The sequence below is a fragment of a genome, unplaced genomic scaffold, assembly GCF_019419815.1.
Source record: "Pyrus x bretschneideri cultivar Hongxiangsu unplaced genomic scaffold, Pyrus_bretschneideri_v1 Contig89, whole genome shotgun sequence".
Lineage (NCBI taxonomy): Eukaryota > Viridiplantae > Streptophyta > Magnoliopsida > Rosales > Rosaceae > Pyrus > Pyrus x bretschneideri.
The window spans coordinates 919,024-933,891 of NW_025999830.1; the positions used below are offsets into that span (position 1 = coordinate 919,024).

At 39.8% G+C, this 14,868-nt stretch overlaps 1 pseudogene; it reads left to right on the forward strand.

Moving 5' to 3' along the window:
* The first annotated feature begins 5,934 nt into the window (after positions 1–5,934).
* LOC103967306 lies at positions 5,935–6,746 on the forward strand (annotated as a pseudogene).
* Positions 6,747–14,868: the final 8,122 nt, after the last annotated feature.

The window sequence follows — 14,868 nt, forward strand, 5'->3', positions numbered from 1 at the left end:
TAACTGACGCCGTTAGATGTAACGGAATATTCCATCAAATCTGACGGAATATTCCCTGAGGATTTTTCCAGAGCATGCAGGCGCGTAGGCATGTGTGTGGCTGCAACCTAGCGGCGTGTGGTAGACGTGTATAGGTCCGTGACGTCGTGTAGAATGTTTTCGTATATTTAAACCCTTTGTTTAAGCAACCTATGGGGGATTTTCTAGCCTTTTAGTGTATGTCCTAATTAATTAATTAATTAGTATAGTTGTTTCACATATAGGAGAGAATTACCCCGAGGAGGTACGAGGACACGCAAGGCTAGGAGGCTACGATCCGACTGCATATTAGTGAGTGGGCATTTGTTTTTATATATTATATATAAAGTTTTATAGTTTCCACAAGTGCTTTTGGATTGATTTTATGCCTATCATGCCATGTTTTATTTAATTTAAAAAATGCCATTATATTGTTGGGATTTATATATTGTCACGGCATGTTCATATACATTATACTTGTTCATCATGCATGCTTGCACTGGTGTAGTACTTGCCCTAGGCTAGGGCCAGGCTACACATATAGGTTCACATCGCACCACACGTTCACCTTCGATCCATTGTAGGTACCAGTCCCGTCCTAGGTTGCAATAGGCAACTAAGATTTGTATGTGATGCGCCTAGCACCAATCTTCTCGTGATTGTACTACTAAAGTGTAAATTATGATTACACTTAGTCTTGTTCATGTCAAAATGCCTCTACATGAACTCATGTGTTAGCATAGATTGATGAGCACTTGATGCGCCTAGCACCAATCTTCTCGTGATTGTACTACTAAAGTGTAAATTATGATTACACTTAGTCTTGTTCATGTCAAAAAGCCTCTACATGAACTCATGTGTTAGCATAGATTGATGAGCACTTGATTTTATTATGCTTCGGTTGAGATATTATGATTGGTGTATTTCTTGAATTGTTGTTGTTTTACATTTGATTTCATACTTTTTATACGTAGTATGATTTTCTGGAAACTATACATGTTTTATGGCGAGGGGTTAGTATGTTCAGAAAATAAATGTGTTTTATAAACCTTTGTTTTTGCCCACTCACACCTTCTGTTTTACCCCTTTCAGGACTTAGTTAGCTGAACTCTTTGTGGCGTACGAAGAATCTCTGGTGGTTCTAACATATCTCAAAATAAATCTAGGAGCTTATTTTTGGTTGTGTAATAAGTACCATAACTAGATTCAACTTCTGTATTTATGTCATACTGTCATCTATGCCCTGACTATTTATGTTTTATGGGTTCTTCACACTACTGCACACTCTCTGTATTAGTTTAAATAAATGTTAGCTTTGGTTTAAATTTATCCATATTTTTATGCATCACTTTCCTTTTTGGTTACCTCATATTCAGGTGTCGACCAACATACCTCGACTCCGGTCGAGGTGTGTTAGTTTGGCATCGGAGCATAGGTTTGGTAGTCCTGCATTCCACGATTGTGTTCTCGAGGCTCAGATGAATGACTCAGAATCTTAGGAGTTAAAGCAATTGGCATTGAATGGCAATAGGGGAGATCTAAGGATTCGAAGGCCTGATGGTATGCTCATGCAAGGCGATCAAATGTATGTACTGAATGTGGAAGAACTGAAGAAAGAAATACTCGGTGAGGCGCAAATCTCAACTTATGCGATGCATCCTGGGAGTACTAAAATGTATCATATTATTCGACCTTTCTACTATTGACCAGGAATAAAAAGAGAAATTGCGAAGTACATGAGTCGTTGTCCGGTCTGTCAATAAGTCAAAGCGGAAAGAAAGAAACCATTCGAGTTGCTACAGCCACTTCCTATACCTCAGTGGAAATGGGAAGATATCATAATGGATTTCATGTACAAGCTGCCTCGCATGCGTAATGGCTATGACGGCATTTGGGTGGTTGTTGATCGGTTTACCAAGTCAGCGCATTTCCTACCTAACCTGTTCGTGAAAACTACCCGCTAAGTCGATCAGCCAGACTTTTTGTTTCTGAAATTGTCAAGTATCATGGTGTTCCAATTAGTATTATTTCTTATTGGCACCCCAGATTAACTACGAAATTCTAGGTAGTTTTTCAAGAAGCTCTGGGTTCGAAATTACTCTATAGCACCGCCTATCATCCTCAAACCGATGGACAATCAGAGAGAACTATTCAAATGCTAGAAAACATGATGAGATCTTCAGTCCTACAATTCAGAGACGAATGGCACAAGCATTTGCCTTTGATAGAATTCACCTACAACAACAGCTTTCACTTTAGCATAGGTATGTCACCATTTGAGGCGCTATATGGGAAACCTTGTTGTACACCGTTGTGTTGGTCTGAGGTCAGCGAAAGAGTTTTGGTGCGTCCTGAAATTATGGATGAGACGGTACAAAATATTCAAGTGATAATGGATAGCCTGAAGGCAACACATGATCGACAAAAGAGTATAGCAAACATATATTCGACAGATAGAGTTTATAAGGTTTGATATTGGGTATTCTTAAAGTTGTCACCATGGAAAGGCATTATACATTTCGGGAAGAAGGGAAAGCTAAGCCCTCAATACATCGGGCCATATCAGATCATTGAGCGAGTTGGTGAAGTTGCATACCAACTCGATCTACCTCTAGAATTGTCAAGAGTACATAATGTCTTCCATGTGTTTATGCTACGAAAATACGTCTCTGATCCATCACATGTGATTCCTCCTCAGCCATAAGAGATTAACCCAGATTTGACTTATGATGATGTACTAGTGACGATTCTTAACTAGAAAGACAAAGTTCTTAGAAACAAAATTGTTTGTATAGTGAAAGTCTTATAGAGAAACCACTTTGTTGAGGAAGTTACCTGGGAGACAGAGGAGCGTATACGAGACCTTTACCCATGTTTGTTCTTTAACTATAATCTTTAGTAGTGTTGAAATTTCGGGGACAAAATGTTCTTATGAGGGGTAGGTTGTGATGACCCGTCCCTAATTTTTCATGTAATTTTCTTCACGAGTGTGTAAAATGATGATTATGTCGTTATTGGCAAAGTGCAACCTAACGTGGACATAGTTATTCAACTTTTAATTTATTTTTCTATTACGTAATTAAATAGTACCCGTTATGAATGCGTCAGCGTGAGTTAGGCCCGAATCGGATTTGTAACAAAAAAGGTAAGTTTAGTTAAAGTGCATTAACAGCGGGTAGAATTGTACACATGTGGCTAATAATTTAGTGTTGGAAATTGCTGTTTTTGATAAGGTGAGCTAGATTGTGTAATTTTAAAGTTCACCAAATCTTATCACTTCTCTCTTTAAATCTATCCCATGACCTGCTTTCCCTCACCAACCAATCAATCACTCTCCTTATTTCTCTCACCCAATCAGACAGTTCACTCTCTCTTTTGTCAAATCAAAAAACCCCTATCTATCTTCTTCTTCTCTCATTCATGCTGAGCCTTTCTTTTCCTTCTGTAACACAAACACCATCATCAAATGTCACGGATCAGACCTCAAACTACCACCATCATCAACCCTCATGGATCAGACCTTAAACTACCACCATCTATACGAACCGATTCTAAAATGATTGAGTTTTGAGCTTCCAAATCAGAGCAATTCAGAGCTCCGACTCGGGTGTAGGTTCCTCAACGACTCTCCGTTCGAGTTACAAGGTTTTGGATGGTTTAGATGCAACTACACAGCTCCCTGGAGTCACTAGCTTAAGTTTTGAGACGACGGAAATAGGTCTGAGACCTTTGAGGCTTTTTCAGTCCATTTCCATCCACTTTTTGGATTTTTAAAAGGTATAAACTTGTTCTTCTCTTCCCAAGCTTTATTTCCATATAAAGTATGTCGAAAATGGTTGAGAAATGAGAAAGTTATGAAGTTTTAAAGCTTTTACAAAAATCCAGCCAAATTTTTCAGAATTCAGCAAACCAGACGGCGGCCCTGGCGGCGGTGGATGACGGCAGAGCTCTATTGGAAAAGAAGGAGGAATATTCCATTAGGTTAATGGAATGTTCTGAGGCCGTTAACGTATTTAATTGATGGCATTAGATATAACGGAATATTCCATCAAATCTGATGGAATATTCCCTAATGATTCTGCTAGCGCATGGGCACGTGTGTGGTCACAACCTAGCGGCGCATGAGGGCATTTCTAAACTCCGAGCAGCACGTGGTTGACGTGTATAGGTCCGTGACATCGTCCAGAATGTTTTTGTATATTTAAACCCTTCGTTTGAGCAAACTATGGGGGATTTGCCTAGCCTTTTAGTGTATGTCCTAATTAATTAATTAGTATAATTGTTTTACATATAGGAGAGAATTACCCTGAGGAAGTATGAGGACAAGCAAGGCTAGGAGGCTTCGATACAACTACGTATCAGTGAGTGAGCATTTGTTTTTATATATCATGTATAAAGTTTTATAGTTTCCACAAGTGCTTTTGGGTTGATTTTATGCCTATCATGCCATATTTTGTTTAATTTTAAAAATGCCATTATATTATTGGGATTTATTTATTGTCATGGCATGTTCATATACATTATACTTGCTCATCATGCAGGCTTGCACCAGTGTAGTACTCACCCCTGGCCAGGGCTAGGCTTCACATGTATGTTCACATTGCATTGCACGCTCACCTTGGATCCATTGTAGGTGCCAGTCCTGTCCTAGTTTGCAATAGGCAACTAGGACTTGTATGTTATACACCTAGCGCCATTCTTCACGTGATTGTAGTACTAGAGCGTATATTATGATTACACCCAGTCTTGTTCATGTCAGAATCCCTCTGCAAGAACTTGTGTGTTAGCATAGATTGATGATCACCTAATTTTATTATGCTTCTATGAATGGCATATTTATGGAATTATTGTTGATTTACATTTGATTTCATACTTATACGTAGTATGATTTTCTGGATATTATACATGTTTTACGCCAAAGGGTTAGTATGTTCAGAAAATAAATGTGTTCTATAAACCTTTGTTTTTGCCCACTCACACCTTCTGTTTTTCGCCCCTCTAGCATTTAGCTAAATTCTCTGTGGCATACGTGGAATCTCTAGCGGTTCTGACATATCTCTAAATAAATGTAGGAGCTTATTTCTGGTTGTGTAATATGTACCTTAACTAGATTCGACTTCTCTACTTATGTCGTACTGTCATCTATGCTCTGACTATTTATGTTTTATGGGTCTTCCCACTATTGCGCGCTCTCTGTATTAGTTTGAATAAATATTAGCTTTGGTTTAAATTTATCCATATTTTTATGCATCACTTTCCTTTTTGGTTATGTCACCTTCGGATGTCGGCCAGCATACCTCGACTCCGGTCGGGGTGTGTCACATGCCAAAGGTACAAGGGTTAAGTAAAGTTGCAAAAACGAAACCATTTTAAATCTTTGGTTCGGTTCGATTCACTTTAGTTTCTAAACTACCAAAACAAAACTAACCAATTTAGGTTCCTTTTTTTTTTTTCTTTTTAACTTTTTGTTTCAATTCGATTTTTTTCGGTTCCAAATCCATCCCTACTAAGAAGCACTTTGGTGGTGAAAGGTAAAATGTATTTAAATTCTAGATAAATTTATTAGAAAAATACTAGAGAGATCAGGTTTTTAGTATATTTTGTAGACTACATAATGTGGCGGTTAATGGTTGAATACCTCTTTTTAATGATTTAAATAAGTAACTATCACATCATGTTGTCTACAAAATATGATTTAAGTAGATTTTGCTAGCATCTACAAAGGATTGCTAAATGAAAGAAAAAAAGAAAACTCAAAAGTTATATTAATATCTTTCAAAATAAATTTAAAAAGTTGAATATAGTGGTACAAATAGCTATATATATAAACCATCCAAAGAATGGCACATTTGTACAGGATCCAGAAGTTAAAAAAACCAAAGGCACTAGCTTAACTTAATTCACTAGTCACAGGCCATGGTTCCATTTCACCATATTTGTTTCCTCTCCTTGCTCATAACACTAGCAGTAGGCCTCCTTCCTGGCACCCATGCAGTCGACTACTACGTCACAAACACCGCGGGAGGAAACCCCAGCGGAATCCGCTTCAACAATGAAATCGGAGCAACCTACAGCAGGCAAACCCTAATCTCCACCACCGACTTCATATGGAGCTTGTTCGAGCAAAACACAACCGCTGGCGGAAAGTGTCTCCAAGGTCACCTTAATCGTTGAAAACAACACCGGGGTCGCGTTCACCATCAACAATGAGATCCACGTCAGCGCCAGCTACATTGCTGGTTACTCCGGTGATGTGAAGGAGGAGATCATCGGTGTGCTTTACTATGAGTTCACGTGTGGCAATGGAATGGGAACAGCCCCCCGGCGAAGGGGGGGTGGGGTGGTGGGGGGTGATGTGTTTGGTTGCTGGCTACTCCGGCTATGTGAAGACGGTGTGCTTTACTATGAGTCGACGCACGTGTGGCAATGGAATGGGAACAGTCAAGCCCCGCCGGGGGGAGGGGGGGTTGATATTGCTGATTACGTGAGGTTGAAGGCCGGCTACGCGCCAAGTCACTGGGTTAAGCCCGGGCAGGGGGATAGATGGGACCAGGTGTACAATGTCACTGCTCGGTTCTGGACTATTTGAATAGTTTGAGAAATGGGCTTGTGGCTGAAATGAATAAGAAATTGAGGAGTGGTTATAGTGCTGATTATTTGTTGATTTGCTAGGGAAGAATGTTGATCAGCTTTGGAGTGGGCACAAGGCCAAGTATGCAGGAAACTAAATTGTAGTGCTTCTGTAGCCAATAATTTAAGGGAAGAGATCCTCTCTGTATCTATACACCCTAAGTCAAGAGATCAAATTATCGTGGCCTTTAAAATTTGATTCCACGGAAAAAAATTATTGTAACTTGCGAAAGTTTTCATTAACTTCTCTACTTTTGGCTGTAGAATCAAATTTTAAAGGTCAGGATCATTTGATCGCTAAGCTCCGGATGTATAGATCCAGAGAGGATCTCTTCCCATGATTTAGAGCCGTCATGCAGGACAAAGATTGATTTAAGTAAATAAAAATGTCGTATTTAACTATTTGATCATAAATAAATGGTTCCAATTAATTTGTGCGACAATATTGTTTGTATATGTTAATAAAACTCTCTTTGTCAATCAAAAGAAGCTACCACAAAACAAAATCATGGGCATTAAAGTAAATTCACACAAACTAAATTTTAGAGTTTTTTTTTTTTTTTTCAAAACCTCACCCAGAGGTGATCCTAACATCCTCTAATTTTGGAAAAAAAAAAAAAAAAAACTTTATTCTCTAATCCTCATTGCTTTTTTTCTCCCTTTCTCCTTCCCATTTGAAAATAAAAATAAAAATTATTTTCACACACAAAGTGTGGGGCATATACTAGTTTTAATAAAGAAAACATAATATTCTATGATAAGACACTTATCTAGAGTCGTTTTAACTAATTTAAGGGTTTCTAAAGCTCAATAAATTGCAGAGTCAGGAAGTTGGCCAAAACTCTTCAGAACTTCTTTCATAAAATGAGTTTATTATCATTGTAACATTCTAGTTCTACCGTGCCATGTTATGGGTAAGTTTATATGTACGTGGTATGACCTTACTAAATCGTGATGTCGCATAGTGGTAAACCGGGTTCGTGTAAGTACTTCTCCAAGAGAAGAGCCTTACTGCTTTAAAAGGACTGGAGTATTTTTACGCATACCCCACTTCAATACAATGAAATTACATATAGCTTGGAAAATAGATGAGGGATGATCAAGTAGGACATTAATCAAAGCAGTGAAGTGAACTCTCAAACCTCCAACTCGGATCAATGAAACACATGTGGTATTAATTCCAAAAGTACAAGCACTGGAATCGGTTTCACAATTCCGACCCATCAGTCTCTGTAATTAATCAAAGCAGTGAAGTGAACTCTCAACCTCCAATTCGGATCAATGAAACACATGTGGTATTAATTCCAAAAGTACAAGCACCGGAATTGGTTTCACAATTCCGACCCATCAGTCTCTGTAATTATTCATACAAGGTGCTTTCAAAGGTAATGGCAAACCGGCTTAAAGCGATTTTACCAGGATTGATCTCTCCTACTCAAAATGCTTTTGTAGCTGGTAGACAAATTCAAGACAATATTGGTATTGCCCATGAACTGTATCATTTTCTAAAACTTCGAAAAGCCCCCCATAAATTCGAATTAGCACTCAAGTTAGATATGCATAAGGCCTATGGTCAGGTGGAATGGGACTTCTTGTTGGCGGTGATGGAGAAGATGGGATTTAATTCACGATGGACCCGTTCGATAATGGGTTGTATCTCTTCAGTCAATTTCGCTATTCTTCTCAATGGACATCCAGGTTCTAAGTTTGTTCCTACGCGAGGTTTAAGGCAAGGAGATCCACTCTGGCCATACTTATTTTTATTCGTCAGTGAAGTTTTTTACCTTATGCTCCAACAAGCCAATGATCGACAGTGGATTCAAGGTGTTCAGATGAATCTTGGTGGTCCGGTCTTCACACATGTTCTTTGCTGATGATACTTTGATCTTCCCTACGGCTACACATGAAAATTGTAGGCGCCTCATTCAGTTAATTGATCATTACTGTTTAGCGTCAAGACAACAGGTTAATAAATTGAAATACGGTGCTTTCTTTGGGTGTAATGTGCCAGAGGTTCTGCCATTTTGGGAGTGGGGAAAGTTGGTGATCCGGGTTCCTATCTTGGTGTGCTTGCTATATGGGGTCGATCAAAGAAATGCGGATTGGCTTATGTGAAAGGTAGATTGTTGGGGAAACTTCAAGGGTGGAAGCAATCAATGCTGTCACAAGCGTGGAAGAGAGGTTCTGATTAAGGCGGTGGCGCAAGCAAACCCGACGTATCCGATGAATCTTTTCAAATTCACTATTACGTTCTGTCATGAATTAGATTCTCTAATTTCTCAATTTTGGTGGGGGCAGAATGGTAGTGAGAACCGAATTCATTGGGTTTCCAAGGAGAGGTTATGCAGATCGAAGTCTGACGACTGGCTTGGTTTCTGAAACTTTGAAAAGTTTAAGTATGCCCTTCTGGCAAAGCAATGTTAGAGATTGATAACTGAACCGAATACTAGGTGGCCGACAATTCTTAAAGCTAGATATTTTCCTAATTGTTCCTTTCTTGAAGCCAAGAGACGCAGGAGAGCTTCCTGGCTTTGGTCTAGTTTATTGGTGGGAAGAGACATTCTGCTGAGGGGAGCTCACTGGCAAATAATGAATGATCGCGATGTTCGTGTTTGGATTGAGCATTGGCTCCCATCTCTCCCATTGAGTAGTGTGCCAGTTAAAACTCGGGGACTTGGTATATTTCATTCTTGAAACCTTTTCTGTCGCCGAGAGACTGATGCGATTTTAGAAACTCCCATTGGCAATCCATTGATTTGGGATTGACTAATATGGCCTTGTGAGAAAACTGGAATCTATTCGGTTCGCTCAGGTTACCATTGGACCATGGATGGGCAACGCTCCCAAAGATCTCTCCTACCCTCTACTTCGGTCAACACACCACATTTGCTTTGGAAATGGCTATGGAGTACGGAGGCGTTGCCAAATATTAAGTGTTTTATGTGGAAGTCACTTAATGAGGCACTTGCTACCATGGAAAATTTATTCAAGAGACGATCCTCTTCATCTCCTATATGCCCTATCTGCAATGCTCAGGAGGAGACCATTGAGCATCTTCTCCTTCTGTGTTCGTGGGTTGAGTTACTATGGTTTGGGGGGTGCTTTGAGTCTGCGCATCCAACGTGAGGCGGTCACCACTTGGGTAAACAGGCTTTCGGATTGCTTGCAGGGGGCTCCAAGATCGAAGTTTGACAAGCGACGCTTCCTGTCTTATATTACTTTTACATGTTGGAATATATGGAAAACCCGCTGCAATTTCCTTTTCAACCATCAACCCATTTATCCCTCGAAGGTAGTCTTTGAAATTTCCAATTCTATCGGAACTTTTCTGCATGCTACTCAGGTAACTATCTCTCGGAAAACTGCTCCTCCATTATCGGTGGTACTTGTCACGTGGACTCCTCCAAGCCCAGGGTTTATCAAGCTTAATGTGGATGCCAGTTGGGAAGCATCATTGGGCTTGGGTTTTGTTGGGGTGGTTGCACAAAACAATGCTGGGGGTATTTTGGGTGCAGGTAGATATAGTGTGAAGGCTCAGAGCGTGGCTATGGCTGAGGTGTTGGCTGTTAAGATTGGATGTGTACTTGGTCAGAATTTGGGTTGGCATTCTATGGTTCTTGAATCTGACTCCTCTAAAACCATTTTAGCTTTGCGGGATTCGCCTTCCAAGGGCACTTTTTGGCGTCGCGATGATGTTGGGAGATGAGCAATGGGGTTTAGGTTCACAGACCTTCATCTCCCCTAATTTATGTGCTTCGCAATGAGGGACTTCCTCGTCCACACTAGGTATCTCGGAGGGTAGTGTAGGGAGTGATGTTTTAGCATCATATATGACGTCGGGATCCTTGTTTCTCCTTGCATTGCCTGTTTGTTGTGTAGTTTTTGCCTCTTTGCAGGCTTACTTGTACTCTTTTGGCTGTTATGCCCGTAAATCTTATCTAGTTTTCAAAAAAAAAAAAAAAAAAAAAAAGGCAGCGAAGTGAATAAATATCACATAAAAAGCAGCCAAAAAAAAAGGCTGTTGAAAAGTCTCAATGTCAGTTGGCAATGAATGCCCACAAAGCAGAAGTCTTCTGCATGGGCAAAGTTTTCAATGCCTATGCTGAATGAAAGTGTCAGAGGATGCGTTTTAAATTTCAAGATGCATTAACTGCATCAGTTCGGAGTTGCTCTATAAATAGAGCACTCCGCATGTAACAGAAAATAGATGAAGAAGAAAAACAAGAGAGAAATATCAGTAACATCATCTATTCCTCTGCCTTTTATTATCTGCCTGTGCTATAGTTTTTGTGTGGCATTTTACATCTACCTTGCACCTACCACTTAAAAGGTTATCTCTCAAACTTTAACCCTTTTATAACACGTTATCAGCACGAGTCTCTAAATATAATTATTCTCTCATCTCTCTTCGCCGAATGAACGAAAGAAAAAAAAATGTTTCCTTTAAGGTTTTTACTGTTCATCTTCTTCCTCTGCCTCAACTGCGCCGTGTACCCTCGCGACGAGTTGTTTGCTCCTTGCCTGCTCATAGTTCTCCAACTAACGGTTACATACATCTTTGATTACTTGTTTGGTGTAGAGATTGATTACTAACCCAGTATTTATTTGTGTTAATTCTTCTGCAATCCAAGATGGTGCGGTACAATCGCCCATCTTGAACTGCAAATTTAATCTTACTGCGATCCAAGACGATGCGGTATCATCACCTATCTTGGACTGCAGATTTAATTTTACTGCAATTTTTAGGTGGAGCGGTATAATCGCACACCCTACCCTGCATATTCGAATTTACCTGCTGTTTAATTTCATTGCAATTTAATGTGGTGCGGTATAATCGCCCACGCTGCTCTGCATATTTAAATTTCCTGTTACTTGAGTGGTGCGGAATAATCGCCCATTCTATATTACATTATTTCAATGAGAATGGTGCGGTACAATCGCCCTCCTCATTCACCCTGAAAATCTCGAGCCAGAAGTTTCGAGTGCTTATCATTTTGGCATGAAGATCAAAATGAAAAATTTGTAAGAACCAGAAGTTCTAACATCATATTCCTCCAGGAATACATATTATTGCAAGTTCTTACACATCTCATTTTCTTTCAGAAAATAAAATGGCGAACTTGGCGAAGCTTGAATTTGCTGCCCTGGATATTACCGGGAAGAATTACTTGACCTGGGTACTGGATACCAAGATCCATCTGGAAGCAGGGAATCTTGGAGATACCATCAGGGAAGAGAGCAACTCATCCTCTCAAGATCGGGCAAAGGCCATGATTTTCATTCGCCGCCATCTTGATGAGGTGCTAAAGAGCGAGTACTTAACGGTTGAAGATCCGTTAGCTCTCTGGAATGCCTTGAGAAGCAGATACAATCACCAGACAACGGTGATTCTTCCAAGGGCCCGCTATGAGTGGACTCATCTGAGGATTCAAGACTTCAAGTCAGTGGCAGAATACAATTCTGCATTGTTCAGAATTACCTCTCAGATGAAGCTCTGTAGGGATATTATTACTGAGGAGCATATGCTGGAAAAGACTCTCAGCACATTTCATGCCTCCAACGTGCTCCTGTAGCAACAGTATAGAGCGCGAGGCTACACTGAGTATAACCAGCTGATATCTGTGCTCTTAGTAGCTGAACAGAATGATGAGCTCCTGATGAAAAACCATCATTCCCGATCTACTGGATCTGCACCATTCCCAGAAGTGAATGCTGCTTCTCTCGAAGTGAACGCCACATCCTCTGGTGGTGATAATCATAAACGAGGACGTGGCCACAAGCGAGGTCGATGGAATAGGAAAGGCAAGAACCATGGAGTTCAGTTTCATAACCAGGTTCCCAGGAATAATTCAGGCCCGAGCTTCAAAAATGTGAATCGCCACAAAGGCAAAGCTCATATGAACAATGCTCCTAGAAACTCTGAAGGAGCCTGCCATAGGTATGGTGGCAATGGATATTAGGCGCGTACTTGTCGTACCCCAAAACATCTAGTGGATCTGTATCAAGCTTCCCTCAAGGAGAAGGGTGTCGAGACTAACTTTCTCGACCAGGCTAGACCAATGGATATACCTGATCCAGTGTTTGACTTATCAGGGCAGTTGAACACAACTCATCTAGATGTTTCAGACTATATTGTGGAAAGGGGAAATGAAATATACCAGTCCGATTGAATCATTAATGTACTTTTATTATGCTGAACTTGTAGTATTTTCAGATTCAATAAAAGTGGCATGTAAATTTCTTGTTATAACTTGCTTTTAACTCTGATTCTCTTACTCAGAGAGCATGGATAAAAATTGTGGTTATTCTCAGAACATGAGAAATGGCGGAGATATTTGTCTTGCAAACAGTGCAACCACACATACAATACTTCGTGATCGAAAGTATTTCTCAAGCTTAAAACTTACAAGAGTAGGGGTAACAACAATATCAGGACCTTCAGATGTAATTCAAGGTTCAGGGCAAGCCCAGATTATGTTACCAAATGGAACAATATTGTCCATACATAATGCATTGTATGCTACTCAATCTACTCGAAATTTGTTGAGTTTCAAAGACATACGTCTAAATGGATGCCACATTGAAACAAAAAGTGCAGAAAATGTGGAGTATCTATGCATTACCTCCAATGATACCCAGAAGCGTATATTGGAGAAGTTGCGTGGTATGTCGAGTGGATTATATTATACATACATAAGGACAATTGAATCACATACTATCATGAACCAGAAGTTCATTGATTCAAAGGTTTACATGCTTTGGCATGACCGTCTGGGTCATCCAGGATCTACCATGATGTGTAGGATCATTACCAACTCTAATGGACATCCATTAGTGAGCAGACACATTGCTGCCTCAAATGATAACCCTTGCAAAGCTTGTTCTTAAGGGAAGTTGGTAATTAGACCATCACAACTAAAGGTTGATGCTGAATCCCCATCATTTCTGCAAAGAATTCAAGGGGATATTTGTGGGCCTATTCAACCATCATGTGGACCATTTCGATATTTTATGGTTTTGGTTGATGCATCTACCCGATGGTCATATGTTTGTCTTTTGTCTACTCGGAATGTAGCCTTTGCGAGACTACTTGCTTAAATAATTAAGTTAAGAGCACAGTTCCCAGATTATCCCATTAAGTCAATCCGACTTGATAATGCTGGTGAATTTACGTCTCAAACCTTTGATGATTATTGCATGACATTGGGCATTGATGTTGAACACCCTGTTCCTCATGTCCATACTCAAAATGGTTTAGCAGAAGCATTGATCAAGCGGCTTCAGTTAATAGCTCGCACTCTGCTCATGAAAACCAAATTACCAGTCTCTGCATGGGGACATGCCATCTTACATGTTGCATCATTGGTTCGATTGAGACCTATAGCCAACCATCAATACTCTTCAGTACAACTCGTGTTTGGACATCAGCCAAACATTTCCCATTTACGAGTTTTTAGTTGTGCTGTTTATGTGCCTATTGCACAGTTGCAATGCACTAAAATGGGACCTTAGCGTAGACTGGGAATTTACGTGGGTTTTGATTCACCATCTATCATTAGATATTTGGAACCCTTGACAGGTGATATGTTTACAGCTCGTTTTGCTGATTGTCACTTTGATGAGACAATTTTCCCGTTGTTAGGGGGAGAAAAGACCGTTCCAGAAGAACGGAAAGAGCTGACATGGGTTGTTCCTGATAGGAGCATATTCATGCGACTTAATTAGCTTGTTCTCGTGCATTTACGTTGTGTTTACTTAGTTGTTTTAGTGTTTAAGGCCACTTTTGTGTATTTTCAGATTATAAGGCCAAAGTGTGCAAGAAGATGCAAATTGGAGCCTGATGTGAGAATTACTTGACACTCAAATTAAACCCTCGTTTGACAATTGTAGTAGAATGGATAAGTGAGGGATCGTTCTAGACCGGGGATTAGGAGGGCTTGCTAAAACCTTCTAAATTGACTTAAGAACGTAAAAACAATATAAAACACTAAACTAGACTCAAAGAATGCAAAACTAAAATTTAAAACATTAAGACAAACCAAAAGACTCAAAACTAATTTTGGACGAATTTAAGATTATGGCTTGATTCAAAATACTTTAAAACATAAACTAAACAGATTCTAAGCACTAAAGAACAAGAAAGTAAAAGGGGGGGGGGGGGGGGAAAAGTTTTGATTTGACGAAAATTGAAATAACAAAACAAAGTAACAAACTAAGCGG